Source organism: Periplaneta americana, chromosome 17 (assembly GCF_040183065.1).
Source record: "Periplaneta americana isolate PAMFEO1 chromosome 17, P.americana_PAMFEO1_priV1, whole genome shotgun sequence".
NCBI classification, from domain to species: Eukaryota; Metazoa; Arthropoda; class Insecta; order Blattodea; family Blattidae; genus Periplaneta; species Periplaneta americana.
The window spans coordinates 11,951,504-11,958,793 of record NC_091133.1 but is presented as its reverse complement, the minus strand read 5'-3'; the positions used below and the strand labels follow the sequence as shown (position 1 = coordinate 11,958,793).

Here is a 7,290-nt window from a genome sequence, read left to right as displayed (position 1 = left end):
GGTCTCCGACGTCTCACGAAAATTGCACGGACTTTGTGCTCCCGAGACACAAAGTATAATTAAGTAGTGCAGCCGAAGGCAAGGCAAGCGTTGCCACCATGTGGATTTTAAAAACATTATTTTTATCCCTTTAAAGCATGTTTTTTTTTTTCATATCAGTCAACGACATAGGTTACTGAGTCTAAAAACGAACGAATTAACTTTTAATTTAATTTTATTATAGACTAACATTACAAGTTTCAAAATGATTTTCTCCCTTCAGTAAAATAGTCGTACAAAATTGCGTATATAGGCTTCCATACACAACCAAAAACAAGGAGTCCCACAGCCTTATTGATGATCGGTGTTTATCCTACGATCTAGAAGGGTTTATCATTATGGCGTTAGATGTTCCTTTTGCACTATTTTAGGTGGTAGGCTTAGGCTTATTTGTTTTCTCGTACGGTTTAGAGCATCTTCATATCTTTCAAATAATTAATTCTGTAGCATTTAATATGGTGCACATTTAACGTATCCAGTATTCTGGCATTCTTTCATCGTCATTGTAGACTGAAGAACTGAAATATTACAAGATTCGACTTCATTACCAGAGGTGCGTATGATACGAGTGTGGAATTTTTTCTTTATTGGGAATGCTCATTGATCTGCCACTCCTATGCAAACCGAGACATCTCATGTTATGTTTAATTTTTGCACTTGTGTATTAAAATGTTACTGCAATGCAAGTTTGAAACGAATTATGTCGACAGATTGTATCTCATATGGAATAGTTCACTTTTTCCTCCAATAAATTCACAATGATGTGCGTGTGTTTGTCACTGTGCAAATAACGAAAGCTTTGAAATATTCTCAATTTGGAGCCAATTATTGCATTTGACAATTATGATTACCATTCAAACTTTGGCGTAATAAATGTAAGGTAATGAACTTTTTTTTTATATCGCATACGTTTCCTATGGAAGTTAACCATAATACGACGTTGTGCTGCATTAAATTTTTGTCCCCCTTTCTCTTTCATCTGCTTTCCCCCCTCCTCTCTTTCGTTTTACTTTCTATTACTACAGGTTTGTTCCAACAAGCAATTCAGAACGCATTCCGACTAATGCCGACTCGTGCCTCAGTTGACTGTGGTGTCAGAACTGGTTCGGGATTTTACGTTGTTGAAACGTTTCTTGAACTATTTTTTCACAGTCTTCGGAGTTTCCTCTCAGCTCAATTCTTCGCAGAATGTAACGCCATCACCTTCCAAATCACTAACTGCCTAGTTTGGAAGCATTTTAACCATAACTTCAGACTAAACCATCTCCGCATGCGTCAACAGTTCAGAATTCCCAGTTCCTGCTCTCAATCGAGAGCCAATTTCGGCAATCTCACACTATATGCTGCGAGGTGTCATGGCGGACGAGCGCAAGACTATTACGTCCAACTCGTTGATTACGTCATACAAATTATGCATGTGATTTATGGCAGCCAACACTACACTATAGTCCCGTCGCTCTAATTTCCGGCAGCCAATCACGTTGCAGGTCGGCTACATTTAAACGTGTGCGTCTTGTGATTCGGTGATGAAGATGTGAAGTATTTCCTAAGGCTGGATAAATACTTAATATAATCGCCCGCCATTTTGGCTCTTTCGCTGGCGTTCGCAGAAAGCACACGAGGACATTATTTGCCGCTGAATTATTTGCTGAATTACAGTGCGTTTGATTTATTATCATAGGAGCTACGACATGATAATGTTTAACGGTGTGGCAAGTAGATCCCTCGTCTGGTAGCTAAGCAACGAAAGAAAAAAATGGCGAACGATATTAGCTACCTAGACTTTATAGAGCCTTGACTTCCTAAGACGTAAGCAAAGAGGAGGAGTCACGTCGGGAATAACAGCGTCGCGACTATAATAAACGATGAGAGAAAGGCAGCTATCATGTATTTATAAAGCCATTAAGTTGAAGACCTCCCTCAAAGAACGTTGTATATCAACGGCTTTTGCATATGATATACAACATTCTTTGAGGGAGGTCTTCAGTTATAACTCTATGACATCGTGGACGTAGTTTATAGACAAAACACCAGAGTTGCATTGATACGATGCCTCCAGCTCAGGAAACCCGTGCGTCAAAGGAACTGTTAACCAAGCACATTATTACCGGGGTTCGATTCCCGTATAGACGTAATTCCTTGGAAAATGTATAGGAGAATTGTAAATTATCGTAAAATTAGGAATTATGAAGATTCAATGAAGCGACAGGGAATGAATTGAGAAGACAGGGACTGGACTGAGAGGACATAGAGTGGACTTCGAGGACAGAGACTCGACTGATAGCACGGAGAGTGTAGTGACAGGACAGAGATTGGACTGAGAGTACACAGAGTGGACTGAGAAGACAAAGAGTCGACTGGGGGAGAGAGAGTAGATTGGTAGGACAGAGAGTGTAGTGACAGCACAGAGATTGAACTAAGAGTACACAGAGTGGAATAAGAAGACACAGAGTGGACTCAGAGGACATACAGTGGACTGAAAAGACAGAGAGTGGTCTGGTAGAGCAGAGGGTGTAGTGACAAGACAGAGATTGGACTGAGAACACATAGAGTGGACTGAGACAACATAGAGTCGACTGAGAGCACTAGAATGGACTGTAAGGATAGAGAGTTTAGTGACAAGACAGAGTTTGAACTAAGAGCACATAGAATGTACTGAGAAGAACGAGAGTAGACTGGTAGGACAGAGTATAGTGGCAGGATAGAAATTGGACAGACAGTGGACTAAGAAGAAAGAGAGAGAGGACATAGAGTTGACTGAGAGGACAGATACTGAACTGGTAGGACAGAGAGTAGTGACAGGACAGAGATAGGACTGAGAGCATATAGAGTGGACTTAGAAGACAGAGAGTGGACTGAGAGGACAGATACTAGACTGGTAGCACAGAAAGTTTAGTGACAGAACAGAGGTTGAACTGAGAGCACTTACAGTGGACTGATGAGACACAGAGTGGACTAAGAGGACATAGATTGGACGCAGGTGACATAGAATGGACTGAGAGGACAGAGGGTGTAGGGAAAGATCAGAGATTGGACTGAGAGCACATAGAGTGGGCTGAAGAGAGAGTGGACTGAGAGCACATAGAGCGGACTGAGGGGACAGAGAGTTGACTGAGACGACAAGAAGTGGACTCAGATGACATAGAGTGGACTCAGAGTGTGGTGAAAGTGCATGGTTTGGACTGAGAGCTTAGAGAGTGTAGTGGCGGAACAGGGACTCGACTGAGAGCACATAGAGACGACCGAGAGCACAGAGATTGGAGTGAGAGGACATAGAGTTGTCTCAGATGACATGGAGTGAACTGAGAGGACAAAGAGTAGACTAAGAGGACAAAATTGTAGTGATAGAACAGAGATTGGACTGAAAGCACATAGAGTGTACTGAGGGGACAGAGAGTAGATTCAGATAACATGGAGTGGACTGTGAGAACAGAGAGTTGACTGACAGAGAGTGTAGTGAGAGTACAGGTATTGGATTCATATGACAGAGAGTGAACTGAGACATCATAGACTGGACTGAGAGCACTGAGAGTGGACTGATACAGTAGGACAGAGAGTGTAGTGCCAGAACAGAGATTGGACTGAGACCACATAGAGTAGACAGAGGGGACAGAGAGTGGATTCAGATGACTTAGAATGGACTGAGAGGACAGAGCGTAGTGAATGCATAGATTGGATTGAGAGAACATAGAGTGCAGTGAGGAGGAGGGAACAGTGAAGACATAAGGTGGACTGATAGGACATAGAGTGGACTCAGAATACATAGAGGGGACTTTGAGGACAGAGAGTGGAGTCAGAGCACAGAGAGTGTAGTGAGAAAACAGAGATTGGACTTAGGGCACATAGAGAGGACTGACAGGACAGAGAGTGGGCTGAAAGACATAGAAAGGACTCAGATGATATACAGTGGACTGAAAGAATAGAGAGTGGACTGAGCTCGCAGAGAGTGTAGTGACAACAGAGATTGGACTGAGGGCACATAGAGTGGGTTGTGACCATAGAGTGTGGACTGAGAGAACAGAGATTGGACATAGAGTGAACTGATAGGACAGAGATTGGACTAAGAGAGCACATAGAGTGGACTGAGAAGATAGAAAGAAGACTGAGAGGACAGCTGAGAGGGTATAGGCTGGACTGAGAGGACAAAGAGTGGATTCAGATGACAGAGTGGACTGAGAGGACATATACTGAACTGGTAGGGCAAAGAGTGCAGTGACCGGACAGACATTGGACTGAGAGGAGGTAAAGGAGACTGAGAGAATAGAGAGTGAACTGAGAGGACATAGAATGGACTGAGAAGACATAGAGTGGAAACAGGTGACTTGGATTGGAGTGAGAGAACTGGGAGTGGACTGAGAGACAGAGGGTGTAGTGACAGAACAGAGATTGGACTGTGAGCACATAGAGTGGACAGAGGCGACAGAGAGTGGATTCAGATGACATAGAGTGGATTGAGAGGACATTGAGTAGACTGAGAGGACAAAGTGTAGTGAAAGTGCATGGAATGGACATAGAGAATATAGAGTGCACTGAGGGGACAGGAAGTGGACCGATACGACATGGAGTGGACTGAGATGACACAGAGAGGACTGAGAGTGGACTGATGGGCAGAGAGTGAGGTGATAGGCCAGAGATTGGACTAGGAGCACATAAAGTGGACTGAGAAGAAGGAGAGTAGACTGGTAGGAGAGAGTATAGTGACAGGACAGAAATTGGACTTAGAGCACATAGAGTAGACTGAGAAGAGAGAGTGGACTGAGATAGCAGATAGTGGACTAGTAGGAAAGAACGTGTGGTATCAAGACAGATACTGCACTAGGAGATTATAGAGTGCACTTAGAAGACAGAGAGTGGACTGAAGACAGATAATGGACTGGTAGGATAGAGAGAGTAGTGAGAACAGAGTTTCGACTGAGAGCATATTGAGTGGACAGCGAGGACATAAAGTGGACTGAGAGGACAGAGAGTGCACTGAGACGGCAGAAAGTGCAGTGACAGAACGGAGATTGGACTGAGAGCACATAGAATGGACTGAGGTGACAGAGAGTGAATTGAGATGACAATGAGTGGTCTGTGCACATAGAGGGGACTGAGAAGATAAAGAGTGGATTGAGAGGACATACATTAGACTGAGAGGACATAGAATAGACTCAGATGATATGGAGTGGACTGAGAGTACAGAGAGTGGACTGAGAGAACAGAGTCTAGTGACAGAACAGAGATTGGACCGAGAGCACATAGAGTGGACGGAGGGAACAGAGAGTGATTTCAGATGACATAGAGTGGTCTGAGAGGACAAAGAGTGCAGTGAAAGTACAGAGATTGAACTGAGGGCACGTAGGTTGGACTGATAGGTTATAGAGGGGACTTAGAGGATATAGAATGGGCTGAGAGGACATAGTGTGGACTAATATGACATGGAGTGGACTGAGAAGACAGAGATAGTAGTGACAAAACAGAGATTGGACTGACAGCACATAGAGTGAACTGAGGGGGCAGAGAGTGGATTCAGATGACATAGAGTGGACTCAGAGGACAGGGAGTGGACTGAGAGTACAGAGAGTATAGTGAAAGTACAGAGATTGGACTGAGGGCACATAAAGTGGGCTGAGATGACATAGTGGACTGAGAGGACATAGAGTGGACTGAAAAGAGATAGAGTGGAATCAGGTGACATGGAGTGGAGTGAGAGGACTGAGAGTGGACTGAGAGGACAGAGGGTGTAGAACAGAACAGAGATTGGACTGTGAGCACATAGAGTAGACAGAGGCGACAGAGAGTGGATTCAGATGACTTAGAGTGGACTCAGAGGACATTGAATAGACTGAGAGGACAGAGTGTGGTGAAAGTGCATGGTTTGGACAGAGATAACATAGAGTGCACTGAGGGGACAGGAAGTGGACTGATACGACATAGGGTGGACTGAGAGGACTGAGAGTGGACTGTTGGGCAGAGAGTGAGGCGATAGGCCAGAGATTGGACTGGGAGCACATAGAGTGGACAGAGAAGAAGGAGAGTGGACTGGTAGGACAGAGAGTATAGTGACAGGACAGAGATTGGACTGAGAGCACATAGAGTAGACTGAAAAGAGAGAGTGGACTGAGATAACAGAAACTGGTAGGACAGAGTGTGGTGACAAGAAAGATACTTCACTGGGATGTTATAGAGTGGACATAGAAGACAGAGTGGACTGAAGACATACTGGACTGGTAGGACAGAGAGTGTAGTGAGAACAGAGTTTGGACTGAGAGAACAGAGTGGACTGAGAAGACAGATTGAACTGAGAGGACATATAGTGTACTGAGTGGACATAGAGTGTACTGAGAAGACAGAGAGTGGACTGTGAGGACGTAGAGTGAATTGAGAGGACAGCGACAGGACCGAAATAGCAGAGAATGTACTGAATTGGACTGGGACACTGAGAATGGATTGAGTACATATATCGGGCTAAGAGAGGAGATTGGGTATAGAGCAGAGAGAGTGAACTGAGACTACAGAGAAAGGACTGAGAGTACAGAGAGTGGACTGAGATTATTGAAAGTGGACTGAGTACAGAGCTTGGACTGAGTGTAGAGAGAATGGACTAATAAGAAAGAAAGTGGACTAAGAGTACGCAAAGTGGACTGAGAGGACAAAAATTTGATTTAGAAGACAGATGGAGTGTAGACTGAGAGAACATTAGGTCCTGTTTATATTAATTTCATTACTTCCGAAACCTATTTTCATTTGTTGTGCCTTATTTTGCTTTGTTTCCCTTTTTTTGTCATTTGAGTGATAGGTTATGCTAATACATACAAATTTAATAATCGGCATAGAAAATTAGTTGGTGAGTATAGTATTAAAGGCATAAATAGAAACCATTTTTAATTTCATAAATGTAGCATCTGATATGATAGTCAGTCGATATTATCGCATAATTGGATTCTTTAATGGGAACTCACCCATTAATACTTTCAGTTACTAATGGCGCAAGTCTACATATCAGCTCTAGCTAATCAGTCGGCTGAGAGACTATTGTATCTCACAACCCATGGTGTTGGATTTCATTTCTCAGAGGTTCAGGATCTTTAGATTCCAAGAAAACAGTGCAGAGAGGAAAAAATAATAAAATGCCAGATAGCCTGATTGATGTAATCGTATTGTAAGGAAAACGTAAGGTTGACACATTAGTTTGAGCAATTGTCATTAATATAAGTCCTTACACACAGCATCATGTTTTAAATATTAAGTAAGCTGTAGTCACTTCGGAGG

At 43.3% G+C, this 7,290-nt stretch overlaps 1 protein-coding gene across 2 annotated transcripts in view; it reads left to right on the top strand.

The window, feature by feature from the left end:
• The first annotated feature begins 350 nt into the window (after positions 1-350).
• LOC138692668 (zinc finger protein 235-like) overlaps positions 351-7,290 on the top strand; it is a 49,991-nt gene continuing 43,051 nt past the window's right edge. The window contains exon 1 of one of the 2 annotated variants that reach the window (XM_069815786.1): positions 351-592. The gene's annotated coding sequence lies outside the window, so the exon portion shown is untranslated. The remainder of the gene's footprint in view (positions 593-7,290) is intronic. The other variant, XM_069815785.1, reaches the window with a different exon arrangement.